General features: G+C 34.2%; 1 long non-coding RNA gene across 2 annotated transcripts; it reads left to right on the forward strand.

Moving 5' to 3' along the window:
- The first annotated feature begins 17,700 nt into the window (after positions 1-17,700).
- On the forward strand, positions 17,701-19,384 carry LOC140181568 (uncharacterized). 2 transcript variants are annotated; one of them, XR_011876389.1, is made up of 3 exons: positions 17,701-17,791; positions 17,866-18,746; positions 19,192-19,384. It is a non-coding gene; the product is annotated as an uncharacterized lncRNA (long non-coding RNA). The 2 variants fall into 2 exon arrangements; XR_011876388.1 differs by having other exon boundaries at positions 17,710-18,059; positions 18,547-18,746.
- The last annotated feature ends 4,009 nt before the right edge of the window (positions 19,385-23,393 follow it).

Consider the following 23,393-nt stretch of genomic DNA (forward strand, 5'->3'; position numbering starts at 1 on the left):
CTATTATATATTGATGGAAAGCCTAGGATGTCTACTTTAAAACGCAATTGAGAGTGTGCCAATTGGGCCTCTGTAGCTCCAGAAAATCCACTTCGAGTGTAGGGAGGTCAGAATCTAACAGCATCTGTAGTCCTTTTTCAGCCTCTGAATCAGATTTTTGCTCAGGTCCCTCAATTTTAGCCAGAAAATACCTAAAATCATAGAAAAATACACAAACTCATAGTAAAGTCCAGAAAAATGAATTTTAAATAAAAACTAATAGAAATATAATAAAAACTAACTAAAATATACTAAAAACAGTGCCAAAAAGCGTATAAATTATCCGCTCATCACAACACCAAACTTAAATTGTTGCTTGTCCCCAAGCAACTGAAAATCAAAAAGGATAAAAAGAAGAGAATATACAATGAATTCCAAAAACATCTATGAAGATCAGTATTAATTAGATGAGTGGGACTTTTAGCTTTTTGCCTCTGAACAGTTTTGGCATCTCACTTTATCCATTGAAGTTCAGAATGATTGGCTTCTATAGGAACTCAGAATCCAGATAGTGTTATTGATTCTCCTAGTTAAGTATGTTGATTCTTGAACACAGCTACTTTATGAGTCTTGGCCGTGACCCTAAGCATTTTGTTTTCCAGTATTACCACCGGATAAATAAATGCCACAGACACATAACTGGGTGAACCTTTTCAGATTGTGACTCAGCTTTGCTAGAGTCTCCAATTAGAGGTGTCCAGAGCTCTTAAGCACACTCTTTTTGCTTTGGACCATGACTTTAACCGCTCAGTCTCAAGTTTTCACTTGACACCTTCACGCCACAAGCACATGGTTAGGGACAGCTTGGTTTAGCCGCTTAGGCCAGGATTTCATTCCTGAGGGCCCTCCTATCCACTGATGCTCAAAGCCTTGGATCCTTTTTATTACCCTTGCCTTTTGGTTTAAAGGGCTATTGGCTTCTTCTGCTTGCTTTTTCTTTCTTTTTCTCTTTTTTTTTTCGCATATCATCCTCTTTTTTTTTCTATTCACTGCTTTTTCTTGCTTCAAGAATCAATTTTTTTATTTTTCAGATTATCAATAACATTTCTCCTTTTTCATCATTCTTTCAAGAGCCAACAATTTTAACATTCATAAACAACAAATTCAAACATATGCATTGTTCAAGCATTCATTCAGAAAACAAGAGTATTGCCACCACATCAAAATAGTTAAACTGTTTTAAAATTTGAAATTCATGTACTTCTTTTTCTTTTTCAATTAAAAACACTTTTTAATTAAGAAAGGTGATGGATTCATAGGACATTCATAGCTTTAAGACATAAAATTTAAATTTTATTAATCATGGAATGACAATAAGACTCAAAAATAAATATAAGAGCACTCTAATAATAATAGAAGATGGAAAATTAAAAAAAAAACAGAAAAATAAATGACTCTTAAAATAGACTCTTAATAATAAAGGTTATCACAGAATTAGGACTCAACAACCTTGATTTTAAGAAGTGGATGCTCCCTCAATCTGTGGGGTGCTTGGTCCTTCAAGGGAGAGCTTCTGGCGCTTCAGCTCCTGTAGCTCACGCCCCTGCTTCTCCTGTTCCTTCAGCAGTTTGCAGAGCATGCAGTTTTGATTCTGTTGTTCTTCCTTAAGTTGTTCCATAGCTTCTTGCAGCTTGGTAACAGATGCTTCTAGGTAGGCCCAGTAGTCAATTTCAGGAATTTCTGGGAAGAACTCCTGCGCCCTCCTTTTTATGGAGTTGTCTTGCACTTGTCCTTCCATTGACTTCTTGGTGAATGGGTGTTCGATTGGGATGAATTCATTTACTTCCATCCTCACCCCAGCATCTTTACATAGCAGAAAAATTAAGCTTGGATAGGCCAGTTTGGCTTCAGTGGAGTTCTTGTTTGCAATTGTGTAAATCTCACAAGAAATCAGATGATGAATCTCCACTTCTTTTCCAAGCATAATACAATGAATCATCACTGCTCTTTTGACAGTGACCTCAGAGCGGTTGCTAGTGGGCAATATAGAACACCCAATGAAGTCCAACCAGCCTCTTGCAACTTGTTTGAGATCTCCCCTCTTGAGTTGGTTTGGGACACCTTTTGAAATGGTTATCCACTTAGTTCCAGGGAGGCATATGTCCTCTAGAACTTGATCCAACCCCTTATCTACTCTCACCATTCTCCTATTAAAGGATTCTGGATCATCTTGTAGTTGAGGCAATTTGAAGTCCTCTCTTATTTTGTCCAGATGGAAGTAAATAAGCCTCCCTCTGACCATGGTTCGGTAGGTATGAAAGGCGGTTCCAGTTATTCTCTGCTTATCTGTTAGCCACAGATTTGAGTAGAATTCCTGAACCATGTTTCTTCCAACCTTTGTTTCAGGATTAGCTAGAATTTTCCATCCTCTATTTCGAATTTTCTCTTAGATCTCCAGATATTCATCTTCTTTCAGATTGAATTTAACTTTTGGGATCACTGACCTCAGCCCCATTATTTTGTGGTAATGGTCTGCATGTTCTTTGGTTAGGAACCTCTCTTGATTTCAAAGACTCTTTCGAGTACTCTCTTTCTTGCCTCTTGATTTGGTTTGCTTTCTCTTAGGTGCCATGATCTTGATGAGTCTTAGCTCAGTGATCACGGAAAAACACACCAAACTTAGAGGTTTGCTTGCCCTCAAGCAAAAGAAAGAAAAGGGGAGAGAGAGGAGAAGAGGCAAATTCAAATGGTGGAGATGAGGGGTTGGCCGAATGTTTATTTATAAAAGGAGGGGAGGGATTTCGAAAATTTTGAAAGAGATATGCCATAGAGATATGATTGATGGAAGAAAATAAAATCATGATATGAAAAAGATGAGATTTTCAATTGAAAAAGATATAAAGAGGTTAAATCTGATAATTTGGTTATGCATCTAAGATATAAGAGATGATGTGATGGGTTTGAAAATATTTGAAAAGAAATTGAAAAGATACTTGAGTTTTTGAAGAAGATTTGGGAAGGATTTGAATGAAAATTGAAAAGAGATTTAGAGAATTGTTGAATTTTTGAAAATTGAGGGTGAATAATGAAAGTTTGGAACATGTTTGTGCAGAAAATTATGAGTTAAAACATGAAGATTTAAAAAAAATTGGAATTTGGAAACAAAATCTCCTCCCCCTGCCTTTCTGGCATTAAACGCCCAAAATGGTATCCATTCTGGCATTTAACGCCCAATTGTTGGCCATTATGGGCGTTTAACGCCCAGCTAGGTACCCTGGCTGGCGTTAAACGCCCAGAATGGTACCCATTCTAGCGTTTAATGCCCAAAATGGTACCTTTACTGGCGTTAAATGCCCAGAATGGTACCCATTCTGGCGTTTAACGCCCAAAATGCCCTTTACTGGCGTTTTCTTGTCAGCAAGCTCCTTTTCTCTGCTTTTTGCACTGAATCCTTCTGTAACTCTGTGAATTCCTTCAATTTTGATGATTAACCTTTGAAGAAAATATATATCAAAATTCTACAAGTATTAATTAAAACAAATAACCTGCTAATGGCTGGGTTGCCTCCCAGCAAGCGCTTCTTTATTGTCTTTAGCTGGACCTTTTACTGAGCTTCATTCAAGCCTTAGTTTTGAGCATTCTTGCTCAAAATTGCTTTCAAGATAATGTTTAATTCTTTGTCCATTAACAATGAACTTTTTGTCATAATCAATATCTTGAAGCTCAACATATCCATATTGTGACACTCCTGTAATCACATATGGTCCCCTCCACCGGGATTTTAATTTTCGGGGGAATAATCTGAGCCTAGAGTTGAATAGCAGAACTTTTTGTCCTGGCTCAAAGACTCTGGATGACAATTTCTTGTCACGCCACTTTTTTGCTTTTTCCTTATAAATTTTTGCATTTTCAAAAGCATTGAGTCTGAACTCCTCTAGCTCATTTAGCTGGAGCAATCTTTTCTCACCAGCTAACTTAGCATCCAGGTTTAGGAATCTGGTTGCCCAGTAGGCTTTATGTTCCAGTTCCACGGGCAGATGACAGGCCTTGCCATACACAAGCTGGTATGGAGAGGTTCCTATAGGAGTCTTGAATGTTGTTCTGTATGCCCACAGAGCATCATCCAAGCTCTTTGCCCAATCTTTTCTACGGGCAATTGCAGTCCGTTCCAGGATTCTTTTTAGCTCTCTATTAAAGACTTCAGCCTGTCCATTTGTCTGTGGATGATACGGAGTTGCTACTTTGTGGCTAATTCCATATCGAATCATGGCAGAGTAAAGCTGTTTATTGCAGAAATGGGTGCCCCAATCACTGATTAGTACTCTGGGAACACCAAATCTGCTGAAAATATATTTCTGGAGGAACTTCAGCACAGTCTTGGTATCATTAGTGGGTGTGGCAATTGCCTCCACCCATTTAGATACGTAGTCTACTGCCACCAGAATGTAAGTGTTTGAGTATGATGGTGGGAAAGGACCCATGAAGTCAATACCCCATACATCAAACAACTCAATCTCTAAGATCCCTTGTTGAGGCATGGCGTAACCATGAGATAAGTTGCCAGCTCTTTGGCAACTGTCACAGTTACGCCCAAACTCTCGGGCATCTCTATAGAGAGTAGGTCAGTAGAAGCCACATTGGAGGACTTTAGTGGCTGTGCGCTCACTTCCGAAGTGTCCTCCATACTGTGATCCATGGCAATGCCACAGGATCTTCTGTGCCTCCTCTCTAGGGATGCATCTGCAGATCATTCCGTCTGCACATCTCTTAAAGAGATATGGTTCATCCCACAAGTAGTACTTTGCATCAGAAATTAGTTTTTTTCTTTTGTACCCTGCTGTACTCCTGGGGTATGAACCTCACAGCTTTATAATTTGCAATGTCTGCAAACCATGGTGCTTCCTGAATGGCAAAGAGTTGCTCATCTGGAAAGGTCTCAGAGATCTCAGTAGAAGGGAGGGACGCCCCAGCTACTGGTTCTATCCGGGACAGGTGATCATCTACCTGGTTCTCCGTCCCTTTTCTGTCTCTTATTTCTATATCAAACTCTTGCAGAAGCAACACCCATCTTATGAGCCTGGGTTTTGAATCCTGCTTTGTGAGTGAATACTTAAGAGCATCATGGTCAGTGTACACAATCACTTTTGATCCTACTAAATAGGATCTAAACTTGTCAATGGCATAAACCACTGCAAGCAGCTCTTTTTCTGTGGTTGTGTAATCTTTCTGTGCGTCATTTAGAACACGACTGGCATAGTAAATGACGTGCAGAAGCTTGTTATGCCTTTGTCCCAACACTACACCAATGGCATGGTCACTGGCATCACACATTAATTCGAATGGTAATGTCTAGTCAGGTGCAGAGATGACTGGTGCTGTGACCAACTTGGCTTTCAGGGTTTCAAACGCCTACAGACACTCTGTGTCAAACACAAATGGCGTATCAGCAGCTAGTAGGTTACTCAGAGGTTTTGCAATTTTTGAAAAATCCTCTATGAACCTCCTATAGAATCCTGCATGCCCCAAAAAGCTTCTGATTGCCTTAACATTAGCAGGTGGTGGTAATTTTTCAATTACCTCTACCTTGGCTTGATCCACCTCTATTCCCTTGCTTGAAATTTTGTGCCTAAGGACAATTCTTTCAGTCACCATAAAGTGACATTTTTCCCAGTTTAAGACCAGGTTAGTCTCTTGGCACCTTTTCAGGACAAGTGCTAGATGATCAAGACAGGAGCTAGAGTCTCCAAATACTGAGAAGTCATCCATGAAGACTTCTAGGAACTTCTCTACCATATCAGAAAAGATAGAGAGCATGCACTCTGAAAGGTTGCAGGTGTATTGCACATACCAAAAGGCATTCTTCTGTAAGCAAATACTCCAGATGGACATGTGAATGTTGTTTTTTCTTGGTCTTGAGGATCCACTACAATTTGGTTGTAGCCTGAATAGCCATCCAAAAAGCAGTAGTATTCATGGCCTGCTAGTCTCTCTAGCATTTGGTTTATGAATGGTAAAGGAAAATGATCCTTTCTGGTGGCTGTATTGAGCCTTCTGTAGTCAATACACATGCGCCACCCTGTAACTGTTCTTGTGGGAACTAGTTCATTCTTTTCATTATGAACCACTGTCATGCCTCTCTTCTTGGGGACAACTTAGACAGGGCTCACCCAGGGGCTATCAGAAATAGGATAAATAATCCCAACCTCTAGTAACTTAGTGACCTCTTTCTGCACCACCTCCTTCATGGCTGGATTTGGCCGCCTCTGTGGTTGAACCACTGGCTTAGCATTATCCTCTAATAGAATCTTGTGCATGCATCTTGCTGGGCTAATACCCTTAAGATCACTTATGGACCACCCAAGAGTTGTCTTGTGTGTCCTTAGCACTTGAATTAGTGCTTTCTCTTCCTGTGGATTTAAAGCAGAGCTTATGATCACTAGAAAAGTGTCACCCTCTCCCAGAAATACATATTTCAGAGATGGTGGTAGTGATTTGAGCTCAGGTTCAGGAGGTTTTTCCTCTTCCTGAGGGATTTTTAGAGGTTCTTTTATTTCCTCTGGTTCCTCCAGATCAGGCTGAACATCCTTAAAGATGTCCTCTAGCTCTGATTCAAGACTCTCAGTCATATTGATCTCTTCCACCAAAGAGTTAATAATATCAGCGCTCATGCAGTCAATTGATGTGTCTGGATGCTGCATAGCTTTGACAGCATTTAACTTGAACTCATCCTCATTGACTCTCAGGGTCACTTCCCCTTTTTGGACATCAATGAGAGTTCGTCCAGTTGCTAGGAAAGGTCTTCCTAGAATGAGAGTTGCACTCTTGTGCTCCTCCATTTCCAGCACTACAAAGTCAGTGGGAAAGGCAAATGGCCCAACCCTGACAATCATGTCCTCAATGATGCCTGATGGATATTTAATGGAGCCATCAGCAAGTTGAAGACATATCCAAGTTGGTTTGACTTCTTCAGTCAACCCAAGCTTTCTGATAGTGGATCCAGGTATTAAGTTGATACTTGCTCCAAGGTCACATAGAGCTGTCTTGGTACAAGCACCCTCTAATGTGCATGGTATCATAAAGCTTCCTGGATCTTAAAGCTTTTCTGGTAAGCTTTTCAGAATGACTGCACTACATTCTTCAGTGAGAAACACTCTTTCAGTTTCTCTCCAATCCTTCTTATGACTTAAGATCTCTTTCATGAACTTAGCATAAGAGGATATTTGCTCAAGTGCCTCTACAAACGGGATCTTTATTTCAAGAGTCCTGAGATAGTCTGCAAAGCGAGCAAATTGTTTATCCTATTCCGCTTGGCGGAGTTTCTGAGGATAAGGCATCTTGGCTTTATATTCTTCAACCTTAGTTGCTGCAGGTTTATTCCCTACAGAAGTGGTTGGAGAAGCCTTCTTAGAAGGGTTACTATCAGCACTTGCAGGTGTCTGATCCCTCATTGGCATTTGAACGCCAGAACTGGGTAAGAAATGGGCGTTTAACGCCAGCTTCCCACCCTTTTTTGGCGTTTGAATGCCAGAACTGGGCAAGGAATGGGCGTTTAATGCTAATTTTTCTCCATTTTCTGGTGTTTGAACGCTAGAATTATTCCTCTCTGGGCTGTTGCTGTCCTCAAAAGGATTTTGGGCAATGATTTGGTCATCCTCTGTCAGTTGTTCCTTTCTTGGCTTTTTACTATTTTGAGCTGAATTATTCAATGTCTTTCCGCTCCTTAGTTGAACAGCTTGGCATTCTTCTATTATCTGTTTAGATAGCTGCTATCTTGTCTGATTTAATTGTGCTTCTATATTCTTGTTAGCATTTTTAGTGTCTTGGAGCATCTCCTTGAATTCTGCTAATTGTTTTGTCATTAGAAGTAATTGCTGATTTAGTTCAACAATCTGTTCTTGGTGATTATGATCAGTAGTTGCTGCCATAGCCTCTTCTTTTATGGAGGACTCACTGTTTGAGTACAGATGTTGATTTCTAGCAACTGTATCTATGAGTTCTTGAGCCTCTTCAATTATTTTTCTCATGTGTATAGATCCACCAGCCGAGTGATCTAGAGACATTTGAGCTCTTTCTGTAAGCCCATAGTAGAAGATGTCTAACTGTACCCACTCTGAAAATATTTCAGAGGGGCATTTTCTTAGCATCCCTCTGTACCTCTCCCAGGCATTATAAAGGGATTCATGATCCTCTTGTTTAAAGTCTTGGATGTCCAGCCTTAGCTGTGTCATCCTTTTTGGAGGATAAAATTGATTCAGGAATTTGTTTGATAACTGTCTCTATGTTTTTATGCTTGCTGTGGGTTGGTTATTTAACCACCTCTTAGCTTGATCTTTTACAGCAAATGAAAATAGTAATAATCTGTAGACATCCTGATCCACTTCTTTATCACGTACTGTGTCAGCAATTTGTAAGAACTGTGCCAGAAACTCAGTAGATTCTTCCTGTGGAAGACCGGAATACTGGAAATTTTGCTGCACCATGATAATGAGCTGAGAGTTTAGCTCAAAACTGCTTGCTTTAATGGGAGGTATACAGATGCTACTCCCATATGCAGCTGTAATGGGGTTAGCATATGACCCCAGAGTCCTTCTGGACTGTTCATTTCCACTTATGTCCATGATGGAGAAAAGGAAATTGATATGAATTGCAAATAAATTATATTTTTAAATATTTTTTTAATTAAAAGTAACCGAAAATAAAACAAAATAAATGGGAGATAAAATAAAACTTTTGAAAATTAGAAGAAAATGAAATAAAAGCAAATTGAAAACTAAATTAATTAATTAATTAAAAAGATTTTGGAATTAGCAATTAGAAAGATATGATTGAAAATTATTTTGAAAAAGATATGATTTAGAAGATATGATTGCAAATTATAAAAAAAAAGATATGATTGACAAGATATGATTGAAGAAATTAAAAAGATTTGATTTTTGAAAAAGATTTGAAAAGATCAATTTTTGAAATTAGAATTTTGACTTGACTAAAAAAAAGATATGATTTTGAAAATCTTTGACTAATTTAATTCAAAATTTTGAAATTTATGAGTAAAATAAGGAAAATATATTTTTTTATTTTTGAATTTTAATGAGGAAAGAGAAAAACAACAAAATAACACCAAACTTAGAAATTTTAGATCAAAACAAAGAGAACAAACAAGAAAACTTTGAATGTCAAGATGAACACCAAGAACACTTTCAAGATCAAGATGAACACCAAGAACAAATTTTTGAAAAATTTTTAAATAAATAAAAGCACGAAAACACACCAAACTTAAAATTTTTAGAAAATCAAACACAAATTTTCAAAAAATTAAAGGAAAACACAAAGAAGACACCAAACTTAGAATTTTTAAAGATCAAGAAACAACTAAGAGTATGCAAATTCGAAAAATTAAAAGAAAGTAAAAGCATGCAATTGACACCAAACTTAAAATATGAAACTAAACTCAAATAAAAGACTCTAAACCAACAAAAATAAAATATTCCTAATCTAAGCAACAAGATAAACCTTAAGTTGTCCAAAGTCGAACAATCCCCGGCAACGGCGCCAAAAACTTGGTGCACGAAATCACAATCACACTATTGCAATTCCGCACAACTAACCAGCAAGTGCACTGGGTCGTCCAAGTAATACCTTACGTGAGTAAGGGTCGATCCCACGGAGATTATCGGCTTGAAGCAAGCTATGGTTATCTTGTAACTCTTAGTCAGGATATCAATAATTCTCGGATTTAATTGTAAAAAAATAAAAGAACATGAAATAAATACTTGTTATGCAGTAATGAAGAATAGGTTAAGGTTTTGGAGATGCTTTGTCTTCTGAATCTCTGCTTTCCTACTGTCTTCTTCTTCATGCACGCAAGGCCCCTTCCATGGCAAGCTTTATGTTGGGCATCACCGTTGTCAATGGCTACTTCCCGTTCTCTCAGTGAAAATGTTCCAAATACACTATCACCGCACGGCTAATCATCTGTCGGTTCTCGATCATGTCGGAATAGGATCCATTGATCCTTTTGCGTCTGTTACTACGCCCAACACTCGCGAGTTTGAAGCTCGTCACAGTCATCCCTTCCCAGATCCTACTCAGAATACCACATACAAGGTTTAGACATTCTGGATCTCAGGAATGGCCGCCAATAATTCTAGCCTATACCACGAAGGTTCCAATCTTAGATTAGAAACCCAAGAGATACACATTCAAGCTTGATTGCATGTAGAACGGAGGTGGTTGTCAGGCACGCGTTCATATGTGAGAATGATGATGATTGTCACGGATCATCACATTCATCAGGTTGAAGTGCGAATGAATATCTTAGAATAGAAGCAAGCGTGATAGAATGGAAAACAGTAGTAATTGCATTAATTCATGAAGAACAGCAGAGCTCCTCACCCCCAACAATGGGGTTTAGAGACTCATGCTGTAGAAGATACAATATGAAACGTGTAAAGTGTCATGAGGTACAAGATGAATCACTAAAAGTAGTTTTTATATGAAACTAGTGACCTAAGGTTACAGAAAATGAGTAAGCTAGGGTGTTTAGTGTAAAAATCCACTTCCGGGGCCCACTTGGTGTGTGCTTGGGCTGAGCATTGAAGCTTTCATGTGTAGAGACTTTTCTTGGAGTTAAACGCCAGCTTTTGTGCCAGTTTGGGCGTTTAACTTCAGCTTTTATGCCAATTCTGGCGTTAAATGCCAGAATTCTTAAGCTGACTTGGAACGCCAATTTGGGCCATCAAATCTTGGACAAAGTATAGACTATTATATATTGCTGGAAAGCCCATGATGTCTACTTTCCAACGCAATTAAGAGCGCGTCAATTGGGCTTCTGTAGCTCCAGAAAATCTACTTTGAGTGCAGGGAGGTCAGAATCCAACAGCATCTGCAGTCCTTTTTCAGCCTCTGAATCAGATTTTTGCTCAGGTCCCTCAATTTCAGCCAGAGAATACCTGAAATCACAGAAAAATATACAAACTCGTAGTAAAATTCAGAAAAGTAAATTTTAAATAAAAACTAATAAAAATATAATAAAAACTAACTAAAATATACAAAAAACATACTAAAAACAATGCCAAAAAGCATATAAATTATCCGCTCATTAGAACACTACCACAAAAACGGAAGATACTGGCAGATAGTTAGTATCCTTTTTGACAATAGCCGCTATCTGATAGTTTTCCAGCAATTTTAATGGTGAACGCCGGAAGAGCAGTCATTTGATTTGGTTTTGCGGCGAATTTAAAAAAACCGCCGTCAATCTATCTTGGCCATATTTCAGTCTCCCATTCTCTTAGTCCCATAATCCCATTTATCAGACACACCTTTCTCCCTCTCTCCTCTCTTTGCAAAAATATTCCCAAACCCTGCTAACTCTAACCTTCTTCCACGAGGTACCATCGGCGATAGATTCCTGCCTCCATCACCTCCAAACTTCATCGACGCACCCATCGCAGGTTCAGATCTGTTCTAGCTACTTTCCCATGGCTACTTCTTCTGATTCAGATCCTTTGCCAAAGCTTCATGTCAGACAAGCCTCTCGACTTTGGAGCTGCAGATTCAGACTCTGCGTGCCTCTGTTCTAGCTTTTGCTTGCTATTAGTGCCTCTTTTCTTTTGCTCTGCTTATTACTTCTAGTTTGTTCTTTTTGGTTTGATTTAATTTGTTCTTAACTTTTTTTTATGCACTTTGAAATTGGCTTTGCTCATTTTTTGTACCCAGTAATTGCTTTGCTTCATCCATGGTAATTCAATTTGGTTCTTCAAATTTTAACACATTCCTTGTGATAACCATTCCCATTTCTGTTCCTATTCTACAATTGTGCACCTTTACTACTACCGTAATTGAAATTATTATTATTATTATTATTATTATTATTATTATTATTATTTGTTTAATTTTTAACCTTCTCTTCCAAAGTATGAAGTAGGATTCTGATTGCAAAATCGGCATGGTATTATTGTGTTGTGTTGTTGTTTCATTCTAAGCGCTACTATTTTGCATGTTTTTTCTAGATTCTTCTACAGCTAGATCCGTTTCTCAATGAACTCACCAGCATGTTCAAGCGAAGCACTAAGATGGGCTCTGTTTAGGTTACACTTAAAGATGTGTGTATGTTTGTATTAGTGTTGACTTTATAGTCTGATCAAATGCTTTAGGTTTTATTTTTTGCAAAGTTAGTTCTAACTCCTTATTCTTCTTGTTTATGTTCTTGGTGGGCCTTTTAGCATCCTTGAAGTCTCAAGCCGTTAGGAATAAAATGGCAACTGCTGGTGAAGCAATTGAGTATAGATGCCTTATCCATGCCACCAATGGGAAAAAGACAATCTCTACTTCGGTACGTGTGTATCTTATATATTATAAGCTTATCATTCTCATTTCTCAGTGTGCTTTTAGGAGATTCATGTTAATTGGTAATTTTTGAGTAGTGCAAATTTATATCATAGATAATCTTGTGACTAGTTATAGGCATAAAGTTCCTAGTCTAACTCCATCATGTGGCATGATATTCATCTCCCCCACTTGTAATGATTAAGGGCTCTCAGTTAGATCATACTGATTCTGAAATGGCGAAAGTGAAAGGAAGATAGTTGAAGCATCACTACTAGTGTTTCTTCATTCAGTTATTCTCTTTTATCCTTTCTTTTCATGATCTCTTAATGGGCATGGTTTATAGTCTCGTGTGTTTATAAATTACTCAAATTTTAAAACCCAATTCTTGTTTGATCATATTTACAGTCACAGAGATCTCAAATTTCATCTACCATAATTAATTTTAAACCCGTAAATTTATAGAAATAATAAGTCTCTCAAGAAATACTAAACAATATTTGATACCAAACTAACTCCCAAGAACAAAATAGTATTCAGCATGAATTGATCTAAACTAACTCAGTTGTATATGGCCTTATAAAAATTATCTGACACATTTGTTATAAATATGCCAATGTTTTCTGCATCAGTTCTTTTCACTATTAATAACTTTTTTTAAATTTGAAAAATGAGTCGGAGGTGCTGTTGTGCCGGAAATTTCTTACTTCTGAATCTTGTTTTATTCATTGCATTACTGCTTGCTTGTTTTTTTTACTAGAAACAAGTTGCTCTGCAAAATTTTAGGGACCAAGTTTAATGCACTCAAGTCAGGAATATCATATAGTAGTTGAAATATTGAGATCAAAGCATCGACAACAACTACAAATTTTGATGCCTAATGATTTCGGATTATAAGTTATATTAGGACTATGAACCATGCTAGGCGTAAAAAAAATTTAGCCACCAAATCAACCACTCATATAAAATGCATATTGGAACACAAAATACACTTTGAAAATGAGTTAAACAATATATGTATTTATACACAAATACATAGTAGTTGATTTTTGACATACATATAAAATTTTTGTAACATTATAAGTTATATTCCTTTATGTTGAAATGGCTGTAGAATCAAGTTAGGAACATATTTATAAGTGATGCTGTGTTATAGTCAGTAGGCTAATCACACTAGGCCTCCTCACTTACACACTAACATTATAGGATTTAATGACGTCATTTGATCCATGTAACCAACTCCATTTAGTGTGATAAGACTTTATTGTTGTTGTTGTTAACCAACCAATTCAACAATGTTAAACACAAGATACTTCATTCAAGTTACAGCATAAGCACACACACTCTTCACATTGCCTAAAACCCAATCCCATGTATTTAGTTAAAATTAAACACTGACTTTGCATCTATATGGTGTCCAGAAACAACTGCTTGTGGGGGCATCACGAGCGACTCTACTGGTGAGAAATTTGAAGAAAAAATCATTATGGTCCAGGATTTTGGAGGAGATAAGAAAACTAGTGTATTTATTGATTCTTGTATTTTATTATGATGGGAGCTCAAAATCTAAAATAGAGATTGAGAATTTGTTTATGCTACACTGTCCCGAATCCTTTGAATTATAATGACTTCCTTTTATTGTTTGGTAGTTTCATTTGGGTTGGTGTTTTCAATAGTGTAGTTTAACTCTTTATATTGTAATAATTTTCATCTTCTACAATAAAAACAGAATGGTCCATAGTCTTTTCAATCACTTTATATTGAGTATGTTTTATTTTTGTAGAAATATAAAATCTTATTGTAGACTCTTCAGGTAATGAAAAAGCTTGTAGACATTGTGCATTTTTTACATTTGGAGATACATGAAGCATTTGGCAGTGCTGGTGCTTTCAAGAACTACAAATAATTTATTATGAACATGTGACAGTATGGAATATCTCCTTAGGGTTCTAGTTTTTGCACTCAATTTCTGCTACCTATCCACTAGGGAAGACCATTATTAAAATGTGCATTTTACTTTTGGTATTTTGTTTCGGAGATGTCATTCTCGTGATTTGTTACTACTTTATTCTTGTGATATTTTAGCCATCTTTAGGTTGCTCTTATTTTTGTGTTTGTTTAGATGTAAAACATGTATGCGGTAAGAATCCTTATTAATCATTTTCATTTATTTTAATAACAAAGTTTACAAGAAAATCATGAAGTTAGATTTGATCATAATTGTGACAGGAAATGAAAGATCAAGGGGTGCTTTACAACTGATTTGTTATTACTTTACTTGTGATATTTTAGCCATTTTTAGCTTGCTCTTATTTTTGTATTTGTCTTGATTTAGAAGCAATATAATTGAGTAGCTTTATGACGCTAATTTTTTTTTAATGTAGTTTTGCAAATTGTGGGGGTTATAAATCTCCACAATATACATTTTTTTAACTGCTTTCAAAATTGCAACGGTTTACAAACCGCTGCAATATTTTTAAAAAAATCTATTAGCCAAATCGCGGCGGTTCAAAACTGCCGCAAAATCAATTATCTGATTTGCTGTTGTTGTGCCAGCGATTTTTCAAAACCGCCGCAAAATCAAATCTCCACCCCCTAATAGGCAACGTTTGTGGAACCGCTGAAATTTCGTTTCGCGGCGGTTTAATCTCTAAAATAACTGCCGCTATTCAGCATGTCTCTTGTAGTGCGAATGACTAATTCTTTTCCAATAGTTTTTTTTTCTTCCCTGTTTGCATGAAACATATATATGGCTTGTTAAAGATCATGCATGTGAAAGGATAGTGGATATCGGATATCATATATTTTGAGAATTTGAGACAATGCATGTGAAGCTTAAATGCTTATGATATCTCTTCAACCACTCCATTGGACCAACCTCATTATATGTCGACGGCCATGCCTTACATACAATTAACCAAATCAATATATATATAATACCCATCATAGTATTATGTATGTATTAAGTATTATTTGGATCGATCTGATGTGTATTATATATACATTATTATATAATCGAAAATTTTTGAGATTTGATGCTAAGCAAAATCATAATATATTTTTTCTATTGTAATATTTCATTGTTCTTCTTAATATTAGATGAAGAGTAATACCAAGAAGATAATACTCAAAATTATTTTATTTATTTTATCATTCATAAATGTATATATGTAATATTTGAAATTATATGTTTATCACATATAAAATTATTTATTTATTCTAACAATAACTGTAAAGTATAAAATTAAGAAATTTGGATTAATTTATACAGGGCGGAACTAGACAACACCTTTCTTTTAAGGGGCCAAAAGTTTTTAAGGAAATAAATATTTATGGCTAATAATTTTATGATGTATTTTTAAATACTTTTAATTATTTTATAATAATACCAAACTGATTTAATATATTTATTATTGATTATATTTTAGGAAATAATAATGACGTAACACATCATATGATGTTGTTCTCAAATGAAATTTTGCATGATGAATTGATACAAAGTGTCTGGTTATGATTTGTTCTCACTTGCAAAATTAATGAATCGGAGGCCCAAACTCTCATTCTCAAGCTTGTTTATCTGTACGGACTAAGGGACATTGAAGCCACAATTACAAAGTAATCACCTGCACGCGAACTCATCGATGCAAATATTTTCTATCCTTTATTTTTATATGTTTGGGATACACATTATATTCGTCTTGCTATTTTGTAAATTCACGTGACTAATATTTCATAATTACCGAATCAATAGGGAGGAATAGCAATTAATTAAGTACAACTAAGTCAACGGGAAATCATTATTTTGAGAAGCTGGCAAGAAGCAACAAGCAAGACTGCCGGCGTGCAATGCTGACCCGACCGTGATCATTATATTTAAAAAATAGATTTGGATCTTTTAAATTTTGTATTTTATTTGAAAGAATGAAATATGATCTCTCACTTTTATATATTTTTTTTAGTTCAACCTATAAAATAAATTTATTAAATTGTGAAAGATCACATTTTACTCTCTTAAACGAAAATATGTCTAAAATAAGCACAACAATTATGTCCTTATTATTGAATATGCCACATTATATAAACCATTAGATTTTATTAAATGAAATCAAAGACTAATATAAAAAAAAGTATTGATGAACTCTAATAAATACAGAATATATTAATACATAATAAATATTTTAAATGACAATATTTTAATATACAATACCTTAAATGATAACAAAATTTTTTTATTTTTAAATAATTAAATATAAAATATATAAATACAAAAAATATGAATATTCTTTATTCATTAAGATTAATTATTATGCAAGAAATTTTTATAATATTAAAAAATTATATTAAAATAATATTTTAAACTATAACATAAAAATATAAAATAATTAAAATTTTATTTTATATTACTTGACAAATAATTAGATTATTATATTTAAAATTTATTAACTTAACTACTTTTGTTAAACGTATTATTATATAAAATAATTTTTTATCAAAATATTTTAAAAATATAATTTATTTAAAATATTATATATAATACATGAAAATATTAATTTTTTATTTTTAAATTATTTTAAAAAAATAAAATAAATAATATAATTTTAAATACACGCCTTTATATTATATATTTATGTATATTAGTAAGACTTAAACTAATCATATTTACACAACTAAAAATATTAAAAAAAAGATAAGCCAGATAAAAGTACTGAAAAGAAATTCTATCCAAATGCAACCTAAATCAAGATAAAATAAAAAATAAATGATTTTTTTATAAATAAAATAGCTTATCAAATTTAGTTTTTTTTTTTTCAGTTCACCCAATAAAAAAAATTTTTGTTGTTTTTTTATTTAAAAAAAAAGAGATATAATTTGAGTCCAAATCTAAAACCCAAGTTAAAATTGAAGTGTTAGAACATATCCAAGAGACTGTAAGACCCCAAATTTTTAAAATTCAAATAATTGCCTATTTATAAATTATTATATTATATTGAGATGTAGTTTTTAAAAAAATTATTTTCAACAAAAATAATTAAATAGAATTTTATGATTATTGAAATTTAATTTAATTATTATTTATTTTATTAAATTTAAATTATTTATCAAAAAATAATTTGATAAAACAAAAATAAAATTGATTTTTATTATTATTATTATTATTATTATTATTATTATTATTATTATTATTATTATTATTATTATTTAACCTTATGTATTACTATCTTAACTTATCCTATGTTCTTCGAATAACACTATTACCTAATAATATTTAACCCATCATTCTTCATGACCGAAAGCCTAGGAAAACTAAATGAGATCAAGCCAAACGTGGCTTGTGTACCAATACATATATATATAAAGGTGACACCTAATCACCCTTTCTTTGTCCAAATCATCATCAAATCCATTAAGCGTGTTCATTATGCAATAACCGAACTTGCATGTATCCAAACAAGAAGAGAGAGTGGCCGAAGTTCATGTGAAAACCGTGAGTTCCTTTTAATTTTCATTTTCGATTTTTTTTTATCCATAATTCTAATAAAAAATCTAATCCAATGAAAGTGTTCGTATCTTCCTCTTCTACGTGTTGGTGTCATTTTTGTTCGGTGAAAGTTGATGGTGGCATAGCTCTTCTTCCCCTTGAGTTCGACCAATTGGAGTTCTAGGAAGTACAGACGATCTCTGACATTTTTTTCTTCAGCAATTCGGTCAGAAAATTTCTCTAAAGCTTTCGTTGATTTTGATTTCATACAGAGGTAGGAAATTTTATTTTTAAATTAACTGTTTTAAACTATGAATGCCATGGAAGTCTAGTGGGTATTTGTAAATAATTTATGATTGTTTGGAATAACTGAATGATGAATTTGAGTTATTAGAAATGATTGAAAAGAGGTTGAAAATGGTTCAGTTGTAACCCGAAAAGGGTGGCTAAGCCCGAGTTTTAGGGGAAGTGCTGCCGAAATTTTATAAAATCTGAGGTTTTATTTGAAAAGTTATTTTAAAAGATTTGATTTTTAGAAAATTAAATTATTTTAGATTTATTTAGTTGAGAAAAGGTGTATTCTATTTTCAAACTCGATTTATTAAGAAAAACATAATGTTTTAAATTCAATTTTGTAAGGAGAGATTTTGTTTTAAGTGTTGTCTTGAGCTCGGTTTTTTAAGAAAAGGAATCTCTGTCACAGGAGAGTAGAGAACAAGGATTTAAAGGATATATTAACTTAAAGAGATTGTCTGCCACAGGAGAACAGATGTGATATTGTTTGCGCCTTAGTGCCAAATGTAAAGTGGGGACGCCCACACACTGAGAACTGTTTTCCAGATGTACGCTTATTGATTTGGAGAGTCACACTGTATGCAGCCTAGCTGTACGACTTATAAGCACAATGTATGCATCTGGAAAGCCATATCTGGGACTTGTGCCCGGGTAATGTCGGGAGCGGGTAAGCAACCGACACATGAGCTCATGGCCTGCATTAGGAATAGACATGCATCATGTTGTTTGCATATTTGTATTTCGTTGTGTTTGCTTGTATTACTTCTCTGTGATTGTGCTGTTTGACTTGTTTGTATATTGGTTTGAATCCCTTACTTGTGCTATTAGTTCACGGATGTATTGAGGTGAGATGTTGTGGTTGAAAAATGATTATGTAGCTGAGAGATGGTTAGTATGACTAATTTTGTGATTAAAATCTGTTTTGAGTTTAAAATTTTAGAGAAAAGTAATTAATTATCTAAAGTAGAAATAAAAGTATTTTCAAAGGTTTAACAAAATAGTTTTACTAAGTAAGGTAATTATTTGTCTTAAATCCATTACTTTTACGGCATTTCCATTCCCTACTAAGAACGTGTGGTTTGTTCTCACCCCAAAATCTTCCACCCTTTCAGTGACACAGGTTCAGAGATTCAATAAGAAGATGCAGACGACTAGTAGATTTACTTGTGATTCCTGTTGTTTTTATAGAGTTACCTCGCCCTTGTTGCTTCAGGGTTTTTATTTTATCCAGAGGGATAGGTATTGTATTTGAGTTTTACATTGAATTTAATTGTATAGCATCTATTATTATTAATAATTATGTGATTATTATTATTTGAAGATCTTTTGTTATATAATTTTAATTACTAAAATCTATTTTCTGAAATTTTCTTAAAAACAGAAACGCGATATCGACGTAAAGGCTCAATATTAAACAGATAAATAGTAAATAAGAAAAATAGGTTAGTAACTCCTCACTTCTGGTACGGTCATGACGTGCTATAAGTTAGGATGTTACATTATGGTATCAGAGCAGTTCGTTCCCGTTAGAGCCTTGGGAATGGACTGACTATGCTTCACTGCATACTTTGAGTGTCTGTCATGCGGTAGGACTTGTCTTAATGACAAGAGTTTGAGTTTTATATGCATGACTATCTATTGATTAATGCTGTTAGTCGACTGTTGCATCTCTCATGGTATTAGGTCTGGCCAACTTAATACTGATGATTTGTGCATACGGAAACACTAATGGATTGTCATAGACGAAATAGAATTAATAAGTGATGCGAATTACGGGTTTTGGGAATGTTAGAAGTTGCATATCAGGATTGCTCGGTTACGTATCTTCTTCTTCCATGGTTTATCTTGAAGTTTTGTTTGGGGTTTCTTCCTTAGAAAGTGAACTAATTATTTCCCAATCTTGTTCCTTGTTCATATGTTATTTTCATTTGATCTTAACTGCATATGTTTACTTGAATTTCCTGACATATCTGCTTTTCTTAAGATGCGGTTTGGTTCTTTTGCTTCATGTCTTGCATCTTATGTATATCTCATTCCGATTGAATTTGGTTCTTTTGAAGTTCTTGTTTTGAACCTTACATTTTAAATTATTCCCTGTTTGATAGAATTCTTAAATATTCTCTTGAATTTCCGTGAACCCCGTCCATAAATTTTGTTCTTCTCTTCCTAAGTTTGATATCTTTTTAGGTAACTCAAGCTTGTTTTAGAGTAATGTGCGATTCTTCCTTGTGCTGTTTAAACTCTTCTTCTTGGCTCATGTATTCTCTGATGTAACTTTGGACTTATTGATGCATCAAAGAGAAACGTAGAAATCTTGGTGAACATTGTCCTTATTGCTTGTCCTTTCTCTAAGGTCTTGTATCCTTTTGAGTGACTTGAGACTTGTTTTGGTGACACGTGCGATCATTAGATATGGCAAGCGATATGTTAGTTCTTTAGGATACGTTGTGCGGACGCAGAAGGTGGAGTTTGTAAGTGTGTGACGTCACAGGATGTTGAGGAGCTTGATTCTTGCGAAGGAGTTTTATTGATGTTAGACTTGTGCGTGTTAGTAAGTTGCGGAGTGTTTGATGAGGTTGAGAATTCGCGGAGAATCTGTTTAATATAGTATGGTTGGGAATGGTGAAGTTACGTCATGTTGAAGTTTAGGCAGCTGAAGCTCTAAAGTTGGTATGAGTTCAGTGTGCAAACAATATACCCATCATTCTAATACCAGCCTGCCTTGTAACCTTTCTACATCGGGCCTATCTTGTGTCTTCCGCTTTGCGCCATACTTTTTCCCTATATTTTTAAGCTATAAGAATATTCTGGATTTGAAAACTGTATAAGTATGTTGAGACCTTAAAGCTTCTTCCTTATATGTTACATTTTATATATGTCAAAATATTTTGCTTTTTTTCCTACTGTGTTCAAAAGTAAAGCTAGTTTGAACTTCTTTTATCTTATGTAAATTTTCGAAGACGAAAATTTTTATAAGTGAAGTAGGATGTATGACCCCAAATTTTTAAAATTCAAATAATTGCCTATTTATAAATTATTATATTATATTGAGATGTAATTTTTAAAAAAATTATTTTCAACAAAAATAATTAAATAGAATTTTATGATTATTGAAATTTAATTTAATTATTATTTATTTTATTAAATTTAAATTATTTATCAAAAAATAATTTAATAAAATAAAAATAAAATTAATTATTATTATTATTATTATTATTATTATTATTATTATTATTATTATTATTATTATTATTATTATTATTATTATTATTATTATTATTATTATTATCCTATGTTCTTTGAATAACACTATTACCTAATAATATTTAACCCATCATTCTTCATGACCGAAAGCCTAGGAAAACTAAATGAGATCAAGCAAAACGTGGCTTGTGTACCAATACATATATATATAAAGGTGACACCTAATCACCCTTTTTTTGTCCAAATCATCATCAAATCCATTAAGCATGTTCATTATGCAATAACCGAACTTGCATGTATCCAAACAAGAAGAGAGAGTGGCCGAAGTTCATGTGAAAACCGTGAGTTCCTTTTAATTTTCATCTTCGATTCTTTTTTATCCATAATTCTAATAAAAAATTTAATCCGATGAAAGTGTTCGTATCTTCCTCCTCTACGTGTTGGTGTCATTTTTGTTCGGTAAAAATTAACAGTGGCATAGCTCTTCTTCCCCTTAAGTTCGACCAATTGGAGTTCTAAGAAGCACAGACGATTTCTGGCATTTTCTTCTTCAACAATTCGGTCAAAAAGTTTTTCTAAAGCTTTCGTTGATTTTGATTTCATACAGAGGTAGGAGATTTTATTTTTAAATTAACTGTTTTAAACTATGAATGCCACGGAAGTCTAGTGGGTATTTATAAATAATTTATGATTGTTTGGAATAACTGAATGATAAATTTGAGTTATTAGAAATGATTGAAAAGAGGTTGAAAATGGTTCAGTTAGAACCCGAAAAGAGTGGCTAAGCCCGAGTTTTAGGGGAAGTGCTGCCGAAATTTTATAAAATCTGAGGTTTTATTTGAAAAGTTATTTTAAAAGATTTGATTTTTAGAAAATTAAATTATTTGAGATTTATTTAGTTGAGAAAAGGTGTATTCTATTTTCAAACTCGATTTATTAAGAAAAACATAATGTTTTAAATTCAATTTTGTAAGGAGAGATTTTGTTTTAAGTGTTGTCTTGAGCTCGGTTTTTTAAGAAAAGGAATCTCTGTCACAGGAAAGTAGAGAACAAGGATTTAAAGGATATATTAACTTAAAGAGATTGTCTGCCACAGGAGAACAGATGTGATATTGTTTGGGCCTTAGTGCCAAATGTAAAGTGGGGACGCCCACACACTGAGAACTGTTTTCCAGATGTACGCTTGTTGATTTGAAGAGTCACACTGTATGCAGCCTAGCCGTATGACTTATAAGCACACTGTATGCATCTGAAAAGTCATATCTGGGACTTGTGCCCGGGTAATGTCGGGAGCGGGTAGGCAATCGATACATGAGCTCATGGCCTGCATTAGGAATAGACATGCATCATGTTGTTTGCACATTTGTATTTCGTTGTGTTTGCTTGTATTACTTCTCTGTGATTGTGCTGTTTGACTTGTTTGTATGTTGGTTTGAATCCCTTACTTGTGCTATTAGTTCACGGATGTATTGAGGTGAGATGTTGTGGTTGAAAAATGATTATGTAGCTGAGAGATGGTTAGTATGACTAATTTTGTGATTAAAATCTGTTTTGAGTTTAGAAATTTAGAGAAAATTAATTAATTATCTAAAGTAGAAATAAAAGTATTTTCAAAGGTTTAACGAAATAGTTTTACTAAGTAAGGTAATTATTTGCCTTAAATCCATTACTTTTACGGCATTTCCATTCCCTACTAAGAACGTGTGGTTTGTTCTCACCCCAAAATCTTCCACCCTTTCAGTGACACAGGTTCAGAGATTCAATAAGAAGATGCAGACGACTAGTAGATTTACTTGTGATTCCTGTTGTTTTTATAGAGTTCCCTCGCCCTTGTTGCTTCAGGGTTTTTATTTTATCCAGAGGGATAGGTATTGTATTTGAGTTTTACATTGAATTTAATTGTATAGCATCTATTATTAATAATTATGTGATTATTATTATTTGAAGATCTTTTGTTATGTAATTTTAATTACTAAAATCTATTTTCTGGAATTTTCTTAAAAACAGAAACGCGATATCGACGTAAAGGCTCAATATTAAACAGATAAATAGTAAATAAGAAAAATAGGTTAGTAACTCCTCACTTCTGGTACGGTCATGACGTGCTATA

Source organism: Arachis hypogaea, chromosome 18 (assembly GCF_003086295.3).
Source record: "Arachis hypogaea cultivar Tifrunner chromosome 18, arahy.Tifrunner.gnm2.J5K5, whole genome shotgun sequence".
Classification (NCBI taxonomy): domain Eukaryota; kingdom Viridiplantae; phylum Streptophyta; class Magnoliopsida; order Fabales; family Fabaceae; genus Arachis; species Arachis hypogaea.